The sequence below is a fragment of the Arachis stenosperma genome, chromosome 2 (assembly GCF_014773155.1).
Source record: "Arachis stenosperma cultivar V10309 chromosome 2, arast.V10309.gnm1.PFL2, whole genome shotgun sequence".
Classification (NCBI taxonomy): domain Eukaryota; kingdom Viridiplantae; phylum Streptophyta; class Magnoliopsida; order Fabales; family Fabaceae; genus Arachis; species Arachis stenosperma.
The window spans coordinates 62438389-62458148 of NC_080378.1; the positions used below are offsets into that span (position 1 = coordinate 62438389).

Consider the following 19760-nt stretch of genomic DNA (forward strand, 5'->3'; position numbering starts at 1 on the left):
AAAACTTTGACTACTATCGAAGGATTCGAGACTTCGAGGTAAAAAAGGCTCTAAAGCAGTTGAAAAATGGCAGGGCTGTAGGAGCTGATAATATCTTGATTGAGGTTTGGAAGGGCCTTGGTGGAAAAGCCATCAACTGGTTAACCAAGATTTTTAATGAGATTTTAATGTCAAAGAAGATGCCTGATGAGTGGAGAAAGAGCACCTTAGTACCTATCTACAAGAATAAGGAGGATTATACTAGAAACTGAGCGCTACCAACTTGCCTTCCGAATTATTATCTATTATTTATTATATGAGCCTGATTCGTTGTTAAAAGCGTAGTTATTTTTCGAGGTAATTTTTCTTTTTGAAAATGTTTGGATTAATAAATAGAATCATTCATAATCAATTCACAAATAATAACAGATAAAACAGTTATAAACAACCACACATAAATATATCTCAAGCAGTTGACAACATTTAGTGATCTATCCTTTATTAGAGCATAGACTTTAAGTTAGAACACTCCTAGATATAGCTAGATGATAACTATATACTTATATATACATACAACATCTGAGGCCCTGACCTGTTCAAGAAGTCCCTAAGCTGGTGCCCATGCTAGCCTAGACTCTATACTCTCCTAGTCCCTCTAAACCACTAAAACGAGGGAAAGTACGTTCTAAGTCTTCAAAACTTGAGTCAGGTGGAACGTCATCAAAAGGTTGAACATCTTCTACTACTCCTATGCACGATCATACGTCGGCTTAGAACATATCACTGGTACTTTATTGAGTGGCCGCATAACAGTAACATCGTATGGAGGACTTAGGTTAAATCTCATAGATAAACGGGGTGCAGACATTGGCTGGTCTTACAGTATAAACATATGAATAGAGAACGAGATTCACCATAGACTCAGAAGACTACCTAGAGCGGAATCCTTTTTGTGAACGATCAGCAGCGAACTACAGAAGGGTACTCATACTTCCATCTGAAGGGGGAAGGGAGAGAGAAGGGGGTAAGAACTGGGGAATTCTTAGTAAAGCTGGGGTTATTAGTTACGTTCATTTATTCGATGTTGATTAGCAGACAAATAATAGAATACAGCAAAGCAGTAAACAGAAGATAAAGATAGATAGAAAAAATAGAGAAAACAGAATGCAGAACACGAATAGAAGAATATAAGAAAATAAATCACAGATATAGCATACAAGCAGACAAACATAAAGAATAGATCACACACAAAAAGGAATGCAATAGAGAATGATGCACAAAGTAGAATGATGCATATCTAGCCCTAGTACAGGCCATTAGTTCATGTGTAGGTTGGCTGCCCGCAATCCCGACATTTATCCGGTCACGAGTAATCCACGATTTTTCGGATATGACTTTCCGTTTCTAAATAAATGCGCATATAATAATAGTCGCTCATTTGAGACAGCCTCTACTTTTTGCAGTATATATATATATATATATATATATATATATATATATATATATATATATATATATATATATATATATATATATGCTCTGCTCTGGGGAAGCAAAAAATGGCTGTAGGTAACTTAGTTTCCCTATAGAAGCTCTGGGTTGCCTAAAGCAACTAATATACATAAAAAATATATTTATTATATTACTCTTATCTTTTTATCTCTTTACTCTGCTCTGGTTATTCTGTTTTCTTTGTTTCTCTACTCTGCTCTAATTTCTCTGTTTAACGTATGTATTTAAAGCTTATGTAAATTTCGGTATGAATAGTTAGTCTGTCCCAAGTATAAGTTCATTAAGTCTATACTGAAACAGTTTGACTTTTCATATAATACCTAACCCTAGCTGCAACTCAAGGACTAACTATGTTGCCCTAGTTCGTTCATTAATCTCTGTTTGTTTTTTCTGTCATTAAAACTTTACAGACTTTTCTTTGATTTTTATCTCTTCTTAAAATTTTTATATTTCCTTTATCTTTCCCTCACCAACATGTTATTACCACTTCCTAAGTGTTTTATGAAGGTAATTATGAGATTCTGCGCTTAAAGTTGGCTTTCTAAAGCTTTTACAAAAAACTGCCTTTTTTGTATTATTTTATTATTTTTATTAAAATATTATTTTTAATTAAAAAATATTTTTATTATTTTATTATTATTTATTATTTTATTAATATATTTTCGAGATTTACCCTTTCTTACCCTAAAAGTTATATAAATTCACTTTTTACCACCCGTAACTTTTAATATTTCTACTTTAACCACCGTAACATTCGAAAATTACCAAATAACCCCCCAAACACCAAACATTTTAATTTCTTGCCCATTTTAAGATTTAAAATGTGTTCTTCAATGTTCATCATCACACTCAAAGTGTTTGTGTCTTTTGTAAATTTTTCAGATTCTTTCTCTGTTTTTACCCGCTTTTTAATCTTTTAGCAACCGATTTTTACCATAATTCAAAATAAAATTGCAGCTGCTAAAGTCCCATATTTTTCCCTTCATTAAAACACAAATTCAACCCCAATTTAAGGGCCAGGGTTCATTTTTCCCAGCTGCCCAAGAACAGAAGTTCATAGCTTGAATTTCATCAAATTTCATCAAATTTTCACCAAAATTTCAACAAGAATCACTCATATAAACAATCAATATCAAGCATAACCAAACCATATCATAATCACACAATTCAAGCACAATTAATCAAGATTAATTTTACTAAACCCTACCTTGATTTGATGCTCTAAATCCGGTTACTCTTTGAAGTATTCTTAAAGCACTTTTTCCTCCTAATTAAATCCAATCAAGAACAACTTTAAAACTCAAAATCATCAACTAACCAAAAATTCAACAGAAGCTTAGGAAGGATATTCTCACCATAAACTATTTAGAAATTGAAGATATTTGGCCCACAAGTCAAGCTAAGCAAGAGATCTAAGGAAGAATATCAAGAAAACACATGTTTTAAGCATGCTTTCTTGAAAACCTAATTCAAAGGGGAAAGGGATAGCCATCTAACCTTATTTCCAGCCTTGATAAGTTACATGGTTATGTAGAGGAAGAAGAGAGGATCATTTTGGTGTAATCAGAGTTTTGATTTGAGTTTTAGTTCAGAAGAAATCAAGCTTTGAAGATTTGGAACTAAGAACTTTTCTCTCTTTTTCTCTCTTCCTATTTTTGGCCACAAGGTGGAAATGAACCAGCCTTGGGGGTCTTGGGGGGTGTAGTGTGAGTTGTGATTGGTTGGCTTGGAGGTGGATTAAAATAATATTAAAATATCTCAAGTGTATAACTACTAAAACTAGATGTATTGGAACACTTGTAAAAACATCTCTAAAATTCTTTTCTGAGCTACTAGCATAAATGACACTAGTAACATATTTAATATGAAAATAAAACATGTATGATGAGGCCTTAGCATTACTAAAGTCATCAGAGAGTGCTGGTGCTACGCTACATGGTGCACGAAATTGTGATCACACATTTCACAACTCCGCACAACTAACCAGCAAGTGCACTGGGTCGTCCAAGTAATATCTTACATGAGTAAGAGTCGATCCCACGGAGATTGACGGCTTGAAGCAAGCTATGGTCATCTTGTAAATCTCAGTCAGGCGGATTCAAATGGTTATGAGGATTTGATCATTAAAAGATAAATAAAGTGGAAAATAACATAGAGATACTTATGTAATTCATTGGTGGGAATTTCAGATAAGCGTTTGGAGATGCTTTGTTTCTTCTGAACCTCTGCTTTCCTATTGTCTTCATCCAATCATGTGTCCTCCCTTCCATGGCAAGCTGTATGATCCTCTAAGTGAAAATGGTCCGGCTACGGTCTCTGTCTGGCTAATCAACTATCGGATTTCTCGTCTCGGATAAAAAATACCAGGCACAGCTACCGCAGGGCTAATTATCTGTTGGTTCTCACTTGTGTCAGAATAAGATCCATTAATCCTTTTGTACACTGTCACTGTGCCCAACATTCGCGAGTTTGAAGCTCCTCACAGTCATCCCTTCCCATATCCTACTCGAAATACCACAGACAAGGTTTAGACTTTCCGGATCTCAGGAATGCTGTCTATTGATTCTAGCCTATACCACAAAGATCCTAATCATGGGGTCGGATGCTCTATTTTCAAGAGAAATGATGCGAATCCGTGGATTAGAGACCAAAGAGAGTATACTCCGGCTAGCGTCCAATGACTACGTTGAACATCATGTAGACCGCTTTGTGGTTGTCAGACACGCGAATCTTGGCTAAGCGAGTACTGAAGATAGTGGGTGATTGTCACGGGTCACCCCTTCAGTCTGACATAACTGAATTAAGTACAAGAGTATATCTTGGAGAAGAAGTAGGCGTGAATTGAAGGAAAAACAATAGTACTTGCATTAATTCATGAGGAATAGCAGAGCTCCTCACCTTAATCTATGAGGTGTAGAAACTCCACCGTTGAAAATACATAAGAGAAAAAGGTCTAGGCATGGCCGAATGGCCAGCCTCCCCAAAGATGATCATAAAGCTCAAGGGTTCCCAAGAAGACCCTCATACAATAGTAAAAAGTGCTATTTATACTAAACTTGTAAACTAGGTTTACAGAAAATAATGAGTAGATAGTGCATAAATCTACTTCCGGGGCCCACTTGGTGTGTGCTTGGGCTGAGCTTTGAAGCTTTCACGTGCATAGGCTATCCTTGGAGTTAAACGCCAGCTTGGGTGCCAGTTTGGGCGTTTAACTCCACCTTTGGTGTCAGTTCTGACGTTTTACCCCCAAAAGGGTCTATGTTGGGCATTTGGACACCAGTTTGGGGCATCAAGTCTCGGGAAAAGTATGAACTATTATACAATGCTGGAAATCCCAAGATGTCTACTTTCCAACGCAATTGAGAGCGCACCAATTGGGCTTCTGTAGCTCCAGAAAATCCACTTCGAGTGCAGGGAGGTCAGAATCCAACAGCATCTGCAGTCCTTTCTCAGCCTATGAATCAGATTTTTGCTCAAGTCCCTCAATTTCAGCCAGAAAATACCTAAAATCATAGAAAAACACACAAACTCGTAGTAAAGTCCAAAAATGTGAATTTTTCATAAAAACTAACAAAAATATACTAAAAAGTAACTAAAACATACTAGAAACTACCTAAAAACAATGCCAAAAAGCGTATAAATTATCCGCTCATCACAACACCAAACTTAAATTGTTGCTTGTCCCCAAGCAACTGAAAACAAAATAGGATAAAAAGAAGAGAATATACAATAAATTCCAAAATATCAATGAAGCTTAGTTCCAATTAGATGAGCGGGACTAGTAGCTTTTTGCTTCTGAACAGTTTTGGCATCTCACTTTATCCTTTGAAATTCAGAATGATTGGCATCTATAGGAACTCAGAATTAAGATAGTGTTATGGATTCTCCTAGTTCAGTATGTTGATTCTTAAACACAGCTACTTATGAATCTTGGCCGTGACCCTAAGCATTTTGTTTTCCAGTATTACCACCGGATACATAAATGCCACAAACACATAACTGGGTGAACCTTTTCAGATTGTGACTCAGCTTTGCTAGAGTCCCCAGTTAGCGGTGTCCAGAGTTCTTAAGCACACTCTTTTTGTTTTGGATCACAACTTTAACCATTCAATCTCAAGCTTTTCACTTGGACCTTCATGACACAAGCACATGGTTAGGGACAGCTTGAATTAGCCACTTAGGCCAGGATTTTATTCCTTTGGACCCTCCTATCCACTGATGCTCAAAGCCTTGGATCCTTTTTACCCTTGCCTTTTAGTTTAAAGGGCTATTGGCTTTTTTTCTGCTTGCTTTTTCTTTTTCTTTCTTTTTTTCCTTTATTATTTTTTTCGCCACTTTTTTTTTCGCAAGCTTTTTATTTTTCACTGCTTTTTCTTGCTTCAAGAATCAATTTTATGATTTTTCATATTATCAATAACATTTCTCTTTGTTCAGCATTCTTTCAAGAGCCAACAATTTTAACATTCATAAACTTCACTATCAAAAATATGCACTGTTCAAGCATTCATTCAGAAAACAAAAAGTATTGCCACCATATCAAAATATATAAACTAATTTCAAGATAGAATTCGAAATTCATGCACTTTTTGTTCTTTTGCAAATAGAAAATTTTTTCATTTAAGAAAGGTGAAGGATTCATGGAACATTCATAACTCTAAGACATAGACTCTAAATACTAATGATCATGTAATGAAGACACAAACATAAATAGAAACATCAAGTATAAAAATCGAAAAATAGAAAAATAAGAACAAGGAAATTAAAGAACGGGTCCACCTTAGTGACGGCGGCTAGTTCTTCCTATTGAAGTTCCTATGGAGTGCTTGAGCTCCTCAATGTCTCTTCCTTGCCTTTGTTGCTCTTCCCTCATGGCTCTTTGGTCCTCTTTAATTTCATGGAGGATAACGGAGTGCTCTTGGTGCTCCATCCTTAGTTGCTCCATGTTGGAACTCAAATCCCCTAAAGAAGTGTTGAGTTATTCCCAATAGTTGTGTGGAGGAAAATGCATCCCTTGAGGCATCTCAGGAATTTCTTGATGAGGGACTTCCTCAAGCTCTTTTTGAGGTCTATGAGTGGGCTCTCTTGTTAGCTCCATCCTCTTTTTAGTGATGGGCTTGTCCTCTTCAATGAGGATGTCTTCCTCTATAACAATTCCGGCTAAATTGCATAGGTGACATATGAGATAAGGAAAGGCTAACCTTGCCAAAGTGGAGGGCTTGTCAGCCACCTTGTATAGTTCTGGAGGTATGATCTCATGAACTTCCACTTCCTCTCCAATCATGATGCTATGGATCATGATAGTCCGATGCACAGTTACTTCGGATCGGTTGCTAGTAGAAATGACAGAGCATTAGATGAACTCTAACCATCCTCTAGCCATGGATTTGAGGTTAAGCCTTCTCAGTTGAACCGGCTTGCCTTTGGAGTCTCTCTTCCATTGGACTCCTTTTACACAGATGTCCATGAGGACTTGGTCCAACCTTTGATCAAAGTTGACCCTTCTTGTGAAAGGATGAAGATCTCCTTGCATCATTTGCAAGTTGAATGCCAACCTCACATTTTCTGGACTGAAATCTAAGTATTTCCTCCGAACCATTAGGTTCGGGTTCATACATTGATCATGGTTCTTAGTGATCCATGCATTAGCATAGAACTCTTGAACCATTAAGATTCTGACTTGTTGGATGGTGTTGGTGAGAGCTTCTCAACCTTTTCTCTGAATCTCTTGTCGGATCTCTGGATATTCGCTCTTTTTGAGCTTGAAGGGGATGACGTTAAGATTTTTACTAGTAAAGAATTTTATAAAAATAGTTGTGTTGTAGATATAGTTTTTAAACCAACAAAAATCCCTTCGTGCAAACGTTTTGGTTGTCTCAAGTAACAAACCCCTAAATAAATTGATAACCAAAGTATTTAAATATCGGGTCGTCTTCTCAAGGAATTGCAGGGAGGTATGTTCTTATTATTGGTTGAGTTTGTAAATTGGGGGTTTTAAGAATGGGGAGTGAATATGGCAATTAATTTAAATAGCAATTAGAATAAATAAATACTGTAAAGCAAACTTTTGGCAAGGTATGAGAAATTGGAAGCCCAGACTTAGTTATTCTTATCAATAATAATGAAAGTTGAATCTTAATTCCACTTAGTTAACCTTTGCTAAAGCAAAGGAAAGTCAAGGGACTAATTAGTTGACCTTTGAATCCTATTTATTTTCTAAGAAAAGGTTGGGATTATTGAAGTTCAGTTCAATTAGCAAAGATAACAGTTATCAATTATATTGAGCTAAGATAACTCCTGAGTTACTGATTTCTTAACCAAGACCAAAAAGAAAAGAAATTAAATCTATTGGAATAAAATATCTTCAGATTGAGAATAATCAATAGCATAAACAAAAGAAAGCAATATTAAACTGAAATACCTCAAATATCATTAAATAGGGAAATCATCATGAATGTGGCATAAGCCAATTAGGCAACATAACTAATATAAGCATTCAAGTATCTGAAAATAAGAAATAAATGTAAAGTAAAAGAACCTTGAACCTGGGATTGAGAGTCACTCCTAAAACTAAGAGAAGTCCTGAATCCTAAATCCTAATCCTAAAGAGAGAGGAGAGAACCTCTCTCCAACTAACCTAAATCATGGAAAGTGAATTATGAGAAGCATGATCATGAATGAATGCATTCCCTCACTTTATAGCCTCTAATCTGTGTGTTCTGGGCTGAAAACTGGGTCAAAAACAGCTCAGAAATCACTCCCAGCGCTTTCTGGTCCGTACAGGTCGCGGAAGAGTGACGCGCAGGCGTCGTCCACGCGTTAGCGTGGGTTGTGTTCCTGCCAGGTCACACGGCCGCGTGATCCACGCGTTCGCGTCGCCTGGCGTCGGGGCAGCTATGGCAAATTATATATCGTTGCAAAGCCCCGGATGTTAGCTTTCCAACGCAACTGGAACCATCTCATTTGGACCTCTGTAGCTCAAGTTATGATCGTTTGAGTGCAAAGGGGTCAGGCTGGACAGTTTAGCAATTTCTTCAATTTCTTGTATTCCTTCCACTTTTGCATGCTTCCTTTCCATCCTCTGAGCCATTCATGCCCTGTAATCACTGAAATCACTTAACACACATATCACAGCATCTAATGGTAATAAAAAAGGATTAATATTAACAAATATAAGACCAAAGAAGCATGTTTTCAATCATAGCACAAAATCAGGAAGGAAAATGTAAAACATGCGAATAGTATGAATAAGTGGGTAAAGAGTTGATAAAAACCACTCAATTGAGGACAAGATAAACCATAAAATAGTGGTTTATCAGGGGACCTCGGGGATCACCTTCTTCTTGGCCACAACTTCATAAAAATGGTCTTGATGTACCTTTGAGATGAATCTCTCCATCTCCCATGACTCGGAGGTGGAAGCAATTGCCTTCCCTTTCCTCTTTCTAGAGGTTTCTCCAGCCTTAGGTGCCATTAATGGTTATGGATAAAAAAACAAAAAGCAACGCTTTTTCCACACCAAACTTAAAAGGTTTGCTCGTCCTCGAGCAAAAGAAGAAAGAAAGGAGTAGAAAAAGAAAAAATGGAGGAGATGGAGGTGGAGGAGTCGTTCGGCCAAGGGGGTGTGAAGTGTTTGTGATGTGTGAAAATGAAGGAGTAAGGAGGGGTATATATAGGGTAAGGGGGAGGGGGAATCCTTGTGATAGAGGTTGGGTTTGGGAGGGAAATGGTTTGAATTTGAGTGGGTGGGGGTATGTGGGTTGTATGATGGGAAATAATGGATGGATATGAGTGGTGAAGAGGTTATGGGGAAGAGGGTAGGATTTGATAGGTGAATAGTGTTTGGGAAAGGGTGTTATGAAAAGGTGTGAAGAGGAGTGAGAATGAGTTGGGATAGGTAGGGATCCTGTGGGGTCCACAGATCCTGAGGTATCAAGGATTTCTCATCCCTGCACCTTTCTAGTATTTAAATGCCCTCCGTGTGGCATTTCTGGCATTGAACGCCAGGCTGCTGCCCATTTCTTGCAGTAAACGCCAGTCTGGCTGCCAGTTCTGGCGTTTAACGCCCAGAATGCTGCCAGACTGGGCATTAAACATCTATTCTGCTACCCTTACTGGCGCTTAACGCCTGCCAGACACCAGACACCCTTTTTTGGTGTTAAATGCCAGTCTGTGTGCCATTTCTGGTGTTTAACACCCAGAATGGTGCCAGACTGGGCGTTAAACGCCTACTTTGCTAGCCTTACTAGCGTTTGAACGCCAGTAAGCTCGTCCTCCAGGGCGTGCTGTTTTTTATGCTATTTTTGATTCCTACTTTAATTCTGCAGCTATTTTTGTGACTTCACATGATCATCAACCTAAAGAAGACATAGACTAACACTAGAAAATAGAATGAAAAAGTAATTAATATAGATAAATAAAATTGGGTTGCCTCCCAATAAGCACTTCTTTAATGTCAATAGCTTGACATGAAGCTCTTACAGAGCTTCACATATGCTCAGAGCATGGTTGTGGCCTCCCAACACCAAACTTAGAAATTGAGTGTGGGGGCTCTATCTGACTCTGTATTGAGAGAAGCTTTTCATGTTTATTCTCCATGTTTACGGAAGAAGATCCTTGAGTCTTGAACACAAGGTAGTCCTCATTCAATTGAAGGACTAACTCTCCTCTGCCCACATCAATCACAGCCGTTGCTGTGGCTAGGAAGGGTCTTCCAAGGATGATGGATTCATCCTCATCCTTCCCAGTGTCTAGGATTATGAAGTCAGCAGGGACGTAAAGGCCTTCAACCTTCACTAAGACATCCTCTACAAGTCTATAAGCCTGTTTCATTGATTTGCCTGCCATCTCTAGTGAGATTCTTGCAGCTTGTACCTCAAAGATCCCTAGTTTCTCCATTACAGAGAGTGGCATGAGGTTGATACCTGACCCCAGGTCACACAAAGCCTTTTCAAAGGTCATGGTGCCTATGGTGCAAGGTATTAAGAACTTTCTGAGATCCGGTTTCTTTTGAGGCAATGTCTGCTGAATCCATGTATTCAGTTCATTGATGAGCAATGGAGGTTCATTCTCCCAAGTCTCATTACCAAATAACTTGGCATTCAGCTTCATGATTGCTCCCAAATATTGAGCAACTTGCTCTTCAACAATGTCTTCGTCCTCTTCAGAGGAAGAATATTCATCAGAGCTCATGAATGACAATAGTAAGTTTAGTGGAATCTCTAGGGTCTCTGTATGAGCCTCAGATTCCTTTGGTTCCTCAATAGGGAACTCCTTATTGCTCAGTGGACGTCCCCTGAGGTCTTCCTTACTGGGAATCACTGCCTTTTCACTCTCTCTAGGTTTGGCCATTTTGGTTATAGTTATGGCCTTGCACTCTCTTTTAAGATTCTCTTCTGTTTTGCTTGGGAGAGTACTAGGAGGAGTTTCAGTAACTCTTTTACTCAGCTAACCCACTTGTGCCTCTAAATTTCTGATGGAGGACCTTGTTTCAGTCATGAAACTGAGAGTGGCCTTAGATAGATCAGAGACTATGTTTGCTAGGCCAGAGAGGCTCTGCTCAGAATTTTCTGTCTGTTGCTGAGATGATGAAGGAAAATGTTTGCTACTGCCAAACTTATTTCTCTCACCTTTATTGTTGTTGAAGTCTTGTTGAGGCTTCTGTTGATCCTTTCATGAGAAATTTAGATGATTCCTCCATGAAGGATTATAGGTGTTTCCATAGGATTCTCCCATGTAATTCACCTCTTCCATTGCAGGATTCTCAAGGTCATAAGCTTATCCTTCAGAGAAGGCTTCTTTAGCACTGCCGGATGCAGCTTGCAATCCAGTCAGATTCTTAGAAATCATATTGACTTGTTGAGTCAATATTTTGTTCTGAGCTAATATGGCATTTAGAGTATCAATCTCAAGAACTCATTTCTTCTAAGTCATCCCATTATTCATAGGATTTCTTTCAGAAGTGTACATGAACTAATTATTTGCAACCATCTCAATGAGTTCCTGGGCTTCTGCAAATGTTTTCAGATGAAGAGATCCACCAGCAGAATGGTCTAATGACATCTTGGACAATTCAGATAGACTATCATAGAATATACATATGATGCTCTATTCTGGAAGTATGTCAGAAGGACACCTTTTGGTTAATTGCTTGTATCTTTCCCAAGCTTCATAGAGGGATTCACCTTCCTTCTGTTTGAAGGTTTGGACTTCCACTCTAAGCTTGCTCATCTTTTGAGGTGGAAAGAATTTGGTCAAGAAAGCATTGACCAACTTGTCCCAAGAGTTCAGGCTTTCTCTAGGTTGTGAGTCCAACCATATTCTAGCTCTGTCTCTTACAGTAAAGGGGAAAAGCATAAGTTTGTAAACCTCAGGATCAACCCTATTGGTCTTAACAGTATCACAAATATGCAAGAATTCAACTAAGAATTGATGAGGATCTTCCAATGGAAGTCCATGAAACTTGCAATTCTGCTGCATTAGAGAAACTAATTCAGGCTTAAGCTCAAAGTTGTTTGCTCCAATGGTAGAAATTGAGATGCTTCTTCCATAGAAGTTGGAAGTTGGTGCAGCATAGTCACCAAGCATCTTCCTTGCATCTCTATTATTGTTGTTGGGTTCAGCTACCATGTCTGCTTCTTTTTCAAAATTCTCTGTAAGGTCCTCTCCGAAGTGTTGTGCTTTAGCTTCTCTTAGCTTTTTCTTCAGAGTCCTTTCAGGTTCAGGATCAGCTTCAACAAGAATGTTTTTATTCCTGTTTCTACTCATATAAAAAAGAAGAGAAAATAGGGAGTAGTGGAGTCCTCTATGTCACAGTATAGAGATTCCTTGAGGTAGAGAGAGAATAAGAAGAATTCAAACACAGAGGGAGAGAGAGGGTTCGAATTATAAGTAGAAGAGAGGTGTTAGAAAATAAATAGAAAGATATAAGAGAGAGGGTATTTGAAAATTAACACTCAAACAATTAGTTAATTAAAAAGATTTTTTAAAAAAGTTGTTAGTAGTTTTCAAAAATTGGAAGTGGAAAAGTGGTTAGGTGGTTTTGAAAAAGATAAGAAATAGTAATTAGTTGAAAAAGATTTGAAAATAATTTTGAAAAGATAAGAAGTTAGAAAAAGATTTTGAAATCAAAATTTTAAAAAGATGTGATTGAAAAAGATTTACTTGAAAAAGATATGATTTGAAAAGATATGATTGAGAAAGAAATTAAAAAGATTTGATTTTTAAAATTGATGACTTGACTAACAAGAAACTAAAAGATATGATTCTAGAATTCAAAGATTGAACCTTTCTTAACAAGAAAGTAACAAACTTGAAATTTTTTAATCAAAACATTAATTGTTAGCAAGGATTTTTGAAAATGTGGAAAGATACGATTTTAAAATTATGAATTAAAACATGAAAATTTGAAAAAATTTGAATTTGAAATGAAATTACCTCCCCTGTGTCATCCTGGCGTTAAATGTCCAGAATGATATCTATTCTGGCGTTTAACGCCCATGTGGCTTCCTCTTTGAGCGTTTAACGCCCAACCAGATACCCTGGCTGGCATTAAACGCTAGAAATCCATTTTTTACTGGGCGTTTTTCTAAACGCCCAGAATACTGCCCATTCTTCCATTTAACGCCCAGAATGGTACCTTTACTGGCGTTAAACGCCCAGAATGATAGCCATTCTGGCGTTTAACGCCCAAATTGCCTCTTTACTGACGTTTTAACGCCAGTGAGCTCTTTTTCTCTGTGATTCTTTTGCCTTATATTTTGAACCTTCATTTCTCTGTATTATTTACTTGATATATATATATATATATATATATATATATATATATATATATATATATATATTGAATTTTTATTGAAGAGAGAGAAAAACAACAAAATGAAATAAAACATAAAAATGCAAGATCAAAACAAGTAATGCATGCAAGGACACTTTGAATGTCAAGATGAACACCAAGAACACTTTGAAGATCATGATGAACATCAAGGACGTATTTTTGAAAATTTTTTAGAAAAGAAAGACATGCAAGACACCAAACTTAGAAATTTTGAATGTTCAAAAACTATGATTTTAAAAATGCATATGAAAAATAACATAAAACACAAAACAGGAGAATCATGAGATCAGACAAAGGAAATCATAAAAGAATAACTCGAATATCACAGAAGAACACAATGCATGTATTTTCGAAAACTTAAGAGAATTAAAAACATGCAATTGACACCAAACTTAAAATTTGACACTAGACTCAAACAAGAAACACAAAAAATATTTTTGGTTTTTATGATTTTATTAAATTTTTTGGTATTTTTTTTCGAAAATAAAAATAAAAAGCTTAAACATAAAATAAAATTACCCAATCTAAGCAACAAGATGAACCGTCAGTTGTCCAAACTCGAACGATCCCCGACAATGGCGCCAAAAACTTGGTGCACGAAATTGTGATCACATTTTTCACAACTCCGCATAACTAACCAGCAAGTGCACTAGGTCGTCCAAGTAATACCTTACGTGAGTAAGGGTCGATCCCACGGAGATTGATGGCTTGAAGCAAGCTATGGTCATCTTGTAAATCTCAGTCAAGCGGATTCAAATGGTTATGAGAATTTGATAATTAAAAGATAAATAAAGCGGAAAATAACATAGAGATACTTATGTAATTCATTGGTGGGAATTTCTGATAAGCGTTTGGAGATGCTTTGTTGCTTCTGAACCTCTACTTTCCTATTGTCTTCATCCAATCATGCGTCCTCCCTTCCATGGCAAGCTATATGATCCTCTCAGTGAAAATGGTCCAGCTACGGTCTTTGTATGACTAATTAACTGTCGAATTTCTCGTCTCGGATGAAAAATACCAGGCACAGCTACCGCATGGCTAATCATCTGTCGGTTCTCACTTGTGTCAGGATAAGATCAATTGATCCTTTTGCACACTGTCATTGTGCCCAACATTTGTAAGTTTGAAGCTCCTCACAGTCATCCCTTCCCAGATCCTACTCGGAATACCACAGACAAGGTTTAGACTTTCCAGATCTCAGGAATGCTGTCTATTGATTCTAGCCTATACCACGAAGATCCTAATCACGGGGTCGGATGCTCTGTTGTCAGGAGAAACGATGCGAATCCGTGGATTAGAGACCTAAGAGAGTATACACCGGCTGGCGTCTGATAAACACTATTTTATGGTTTATCTTATGCTTAATTGAGTGGTTTTTATTAACTTTTTACCCACTTATTCATACTATTTGCATGAGTTTACGTTTTCCTTCCGGATTTTGTGCTATGATTGAAAACATGCTTCTTTGGTCTTATATTTGTTAATATTAATCCTCTTTTATTACCATTATATTTCACCTTAGTACTTTAATTGATATTTATCTTTTGAATTTGGCTTATGACTTTCATGTTAGGATTTTCTTAATTAATGTGATTTGAGGTATTTATGTTTATGATTGTTTCTTTTTATTATCCCCAATCTGAAGATACTGTTTTTCCAGCAGATTTAATTTCTTTTCCTTTTGGTCTTGGTTAAGAAATCAGTAACTCAGGAGTTATCTTAGCTCAACATAATTGATAACTGTTATCTTTGCTAATTGGTTCACGAAATTGTGATCAGCAATGGCGCCATCAACATGGTACGCTCAATTGAAATCTCAACTCTTTGTCACAACTTCGCACAACTAACCAGCAAGTGCACTGGGTCGTCCAAGTAATAAACCTTACGCGAGTAAGGGTCGATCCCACGGAGATTGTTGGTATGAAGCAAGCTTTGGTCACCTTGTAAATCTCAGTCAGGCAGATTCAAATGGTTATGGATGATATATGAATAAAGCATAAAGATAGAGATACTTATGTAATTCATTGGTGAGAATTTCAGATAAGCGTATGGAGATGCTTTGTCCCTTCTGTCTCCCTACTTTCCTACTGTCTTCATCCAATCCTTCTTACTCCTTTCCATGGCAAGCTGTATGTTGGGCATCACTGTTGTCAGTGGCTACAGTCCCGTCCTCTCAGTGAAAATGTTCAACGCACCCTGTCACGGCACGGCTAATCATTTGTCGGTTCTCAATCAGGTTGGAATAGAATCCATTGATTCTTTTGCGTCTGTCACTAACGCCCAGCCTTCAGGAGTTTGAAGCTTGTCACAGTCATTCAATCATTGAATCCTACTCAGAATACCACAGACAAGGTTTAGACCTTCCGGATTCTCTTGAATGCCGCCATCAATTCTAGCTTATACCACGAAGATCCCGATTAAAGAATCTAAGAGATAAACATTCAAGCCTTGTTTGCTTGTAGAACGGGAGTGGTTGTCAGGCACGCATTCATAAGTGAGAATGATGATGAGCGTCATATAACCATCACATTCATCATGTTCTTGGGTACGAATGAATATCTTAGAATAAGAACAAGCTGAATTGAATAGAAGAACAATAGTAATTGCATTAATACTTGAGGTACAGCAGAGCTCCACACCTTAATCTATGGTGTGTAGAAACTCCACCGTTGAAAATACATAAGAACAAGGTTCAGGCATGGCCGTGAGGCCAGCCCCCAATGATCTAAGAACTAGACGTCCAAAGATGAAAATACAATAGCAAAAGGTTCTATTTGTAGAGAACTAGTAGCCTAGGGTTTACAGAGATGAGTAAATGACATAAAAATCCACTTCCGGGTCCACTTGGTGTGTGCTTGGGCTGAGCATTGAAGTTTTCATGTGTAGAGACTTTTCTTGGAGTTAAACGCCAGCTTTTGTGCCAGTTTGGGCATTTAACTCCCATTCTTGTGCCAGTTCCGGCGTTTAACGCCGGGCAGTTTTGAACTGATTTGGAACGCCGGTTTGGGCCATCAAATCTCAGGCAAAGTATAGACTATTATACATTGCTAGAAAGCCCAGGATGTCTACTTTCCAACGCCGTTGAGAGCGCGCCAATTGGGCTTCTGTAGCTCCAGAAAATCCACTTCGAGTGTAGGGAGGTCAGAATCCAATAGCATCTGCAGTTCTTTTCAGTCTCTGAATCAGATTTTTGCTCAAGTCCCTCAATTTCAGCCAGAAAATTCCTGAAATCACAGAAAAATACACAAACTCATAGTAAAGTCCAGAAAAGTGAATTTTAACTAAAAACTAATAAAAATATAATAAAAACTAACAAAAACATACTAAAAACAATGCCAAAAAGCGTATAAATTATCCGCTCATCACAACACCAAACTTAAATTGTTGCTTTTCCCCAAGCAACTGAAAATCAAATAAGATAAAGAGAAGAGAATATGCAATGAATTCCAAAAATATCTATGAAGATCAGTATTAATTAGATGAGCGGGGCTTTTAGCTTTTTGCCTCTGAACAGTTTTGGCATCTCACTCTATCCTTTGAAATTCAGAATGATTGGCTTCTATAGGAACTCATAATCCAGATAGTGTTATTGATTCTCCTAGTTAAGTATGATGATTCTTGAACACATCTACTTTATGAGTCTTGGCCGTGGCCCAAAGCTCTCTGTCTTCCAGTATTACCACCGGATACATACATGCCACAGACACATAACTGGGTGAACCTTTTCAGATTGTGACTCAGCTTTGCTAAAGTCCCCAATTAGAGGTGTCCAAGGTTCTTAAGCACACTCTTTTTGCCTTGGATCACAACTTTATTATTTTTTTTCTTTTCTTTTTTTTTCATTTTTCTCTTCTCTTTTTTTTTGAATATTCACTGCTTTTTCTTGCTTCAAGAATCATTTTTATGATTTTTCAGATCCTCAGTAACATGTCTCCTTTTTCATCATTCTTTCAAGAGCCAACATTCATGAACAACAAATTCAAAAGACATATGCACTGTTTAAGCATACATTCAGAAAACAAAAAGTATTGCCACCACATCAAAATAATTAATCTGTTATAAAATTCAAAATTCATGCAATTCTTCTCTTTTTCAATTAAGAACATTTTTCATTTAAGAAAGGTGATGGATTCATAGGACATTCATAACTTTAAGGCATAGACACTAAGACACTAATGATCATGTAATAAGGCACAAACATGGATAACATAAGCATAAAATTTGAAAAATAGGAAAATAAGGAACAAGGAAATTAAAGAACGGGTCCACCGTAGTGATCGCGGCTTGTTCTTCCTCTTGAAGATCTTATGGAGTGCTTGAGCTCCTCAATGTCTCTTCCTTGTCTTTGTTGGTCCTCTCTCATGATTCTTTGATCTTCTCTAATTTCATGGAGGAGGATGGAATGTTCTTGGTGCTCCACCCTTAGTTGTCCCATATTGGACTCAATTCTCCTAGGGAGGTGTTGATTTGCTCCCAATAGTTTTATGGAGGAAAGTGCATCCCTTGAGGTATCTCAGGGATTTCATGATGAGTGGGATCTCTTGTTTGCTCCATCCTTTTCTTAGTGATGGGCTTGTCCTCATCAATGAGGATGTCTCCCTCTATGTCAACTCCAACTGAATAACAGAGGTGACAATTGAGATGAGGAAAGGGTAACCTTGCCAAGGTAGAGGACTTGTCCGCCACCTTATAAAGTTCTTGGGCTATAACCTCATGAACTTCTACTTCTTCTCCAATCATGATGCTATGAATCATGATGGTCCGGTCTATAGTAACTTCGGACCGGTTGCTAGTGGGAATGATTGAGCGTTGGATAAACTCCAACCATCCCCTAGCCACGGGCTTTAGGTCATGCCTTCTTAGTTGAACCGGCTTCCCTCTTGAATCTCTCTTCCATTGAGCGCCCTCTTCACAAATGTCTATGAGGACTTGGTCCAACCTTTGATCAAAGTTGACCCTTCTAGTGTAAGGGTGTTCATCTCCTTGCATCATGGGCAAGTTGAATGCCAACCTTACATTTTTTGGACTAAAATCTAAGCATTTCCCCCAAACCATTGTAAGCCAATTCTTTGGGTTCGGGTTCACACTTTGATCATGGCTCTTGGTGATCCATGCATTGGCATAGAACTCTTGAACCATTAAGATTCCGACTTGTTGAATGGGGTTGGTAAGAACTTCCCAACCTCTTCTTCGAATCTCATGTCGGATCTCCGGATATTCACTCTTTTTGAGTTTGAAAGGGACCTCGGGGATTACCTTCTTCAACGCCACAACTTCATAGAAGTGGTCTTGATACACCCTTGAGATGAATCTCTCCATCTCCCATGACTCGGAGGTGGAAGCTTTTGCCTTCTCTTTCCTCTTTCTAGAGGTTTCTCCGGCCTTGGATGCCATAAATGGTTATGGAAAAATAAAAAGCAATGCTTTTACCACACCAAACTTAAAAGGTTTGCTCGTCCTCGAGCAAAAGAAGAAAGAAGAGAGTAGAAGAAGAAGAATTAGAGGAGATGGAGATGGCTTTGTGGTTCGGCCAAAGGGGGAGAAGTAGTGTTTAGGGTGTGTGAGAATGAAGGAGTGAAGATGGGTTTATATAGGGGTGGAGAGAGGGGTATGGTTCGGTTATGAATGGGTGGGTTTAGAAGGGAAAGTGGTTTGAATTTGAATGGTGAGGTAGGTGGGGTTTTATGAAGGATGGATGTGAGTGGTGAAGAGAATAGTGGGATTTGATAGGTGAGGGGTTTTTGGGGAAGAATGGTTGAGGTGATTGGTGAATGGGTGAAGAAGAAGAGAGAGGGTGGTGGGGTAGGTGGGGATCCTGTGGGGTCCACAGATCCTGAGGTGTCAAGGAAAATTCATCCCTACACCAAGTGGCGAGCAAAAATGCTCTTTATGCCAATTATGGCGTTAAACGCCGGGCTGGTGCCCATTTCTGACGTTTAACGCCAGCTTCTTGCCCTTTCCTGGCATTTAACGCCAGTCTGGTGCCCCTTTCTGGCATTAAACGCCCAGAATGGTGCCAGACTGGGCGTTAAACGCCCATTTGCTGCCCTTACTGGCGTTTAAACGCCAGCAATATCTTCCTCCAGGGTGTGCTATTTTTCTTTCTGTTTTTCATTCTGTTTTTGCTTTTTCAATTGATTTTGTGACTTCTCATGATCATCAACCTACAGAAAACATGAAATAACAAAGGAAAATAGATTAAATATAACATTGAGTTGCTTCCCAACAAGCACTTCTTTAATGTCAGTAGCTTGACAGAGGGCTCTCATGGAGCCTCACAGATACTCAGAGCAATGTTGGAACCTTCCAACACCAAACTTAGAGTTTGAATGTGGGGGTTCAACACCAAACTTAGAATTTAGTTGTGGCCTCCCAACACCAAACTTAGAGTTTGACTGTGGGGGCTCTGTTTGACTCTGTTTTGGGAGAAACTCTT

General features: G+C 38.1%; 1 non-coding gene across 1 annotated transcript; it reads left to right on the forward strand.

Moving 5' to 3' along the window:
- The first annotated feature begins 11608 nt into the window (after window positions 1-11608).
- Window positions 11609-11712, forward strand: LOC130964936 (small nucleolar RNA R71). Its single transcript, XR_009080999.1, has one exon. It is a non-coding gene; the product is annotated as a small nucleolar RNA R71 (small nucleolar RNA).
- Window positions 11713-19760: the final 8048 nt, after the last annotated feature.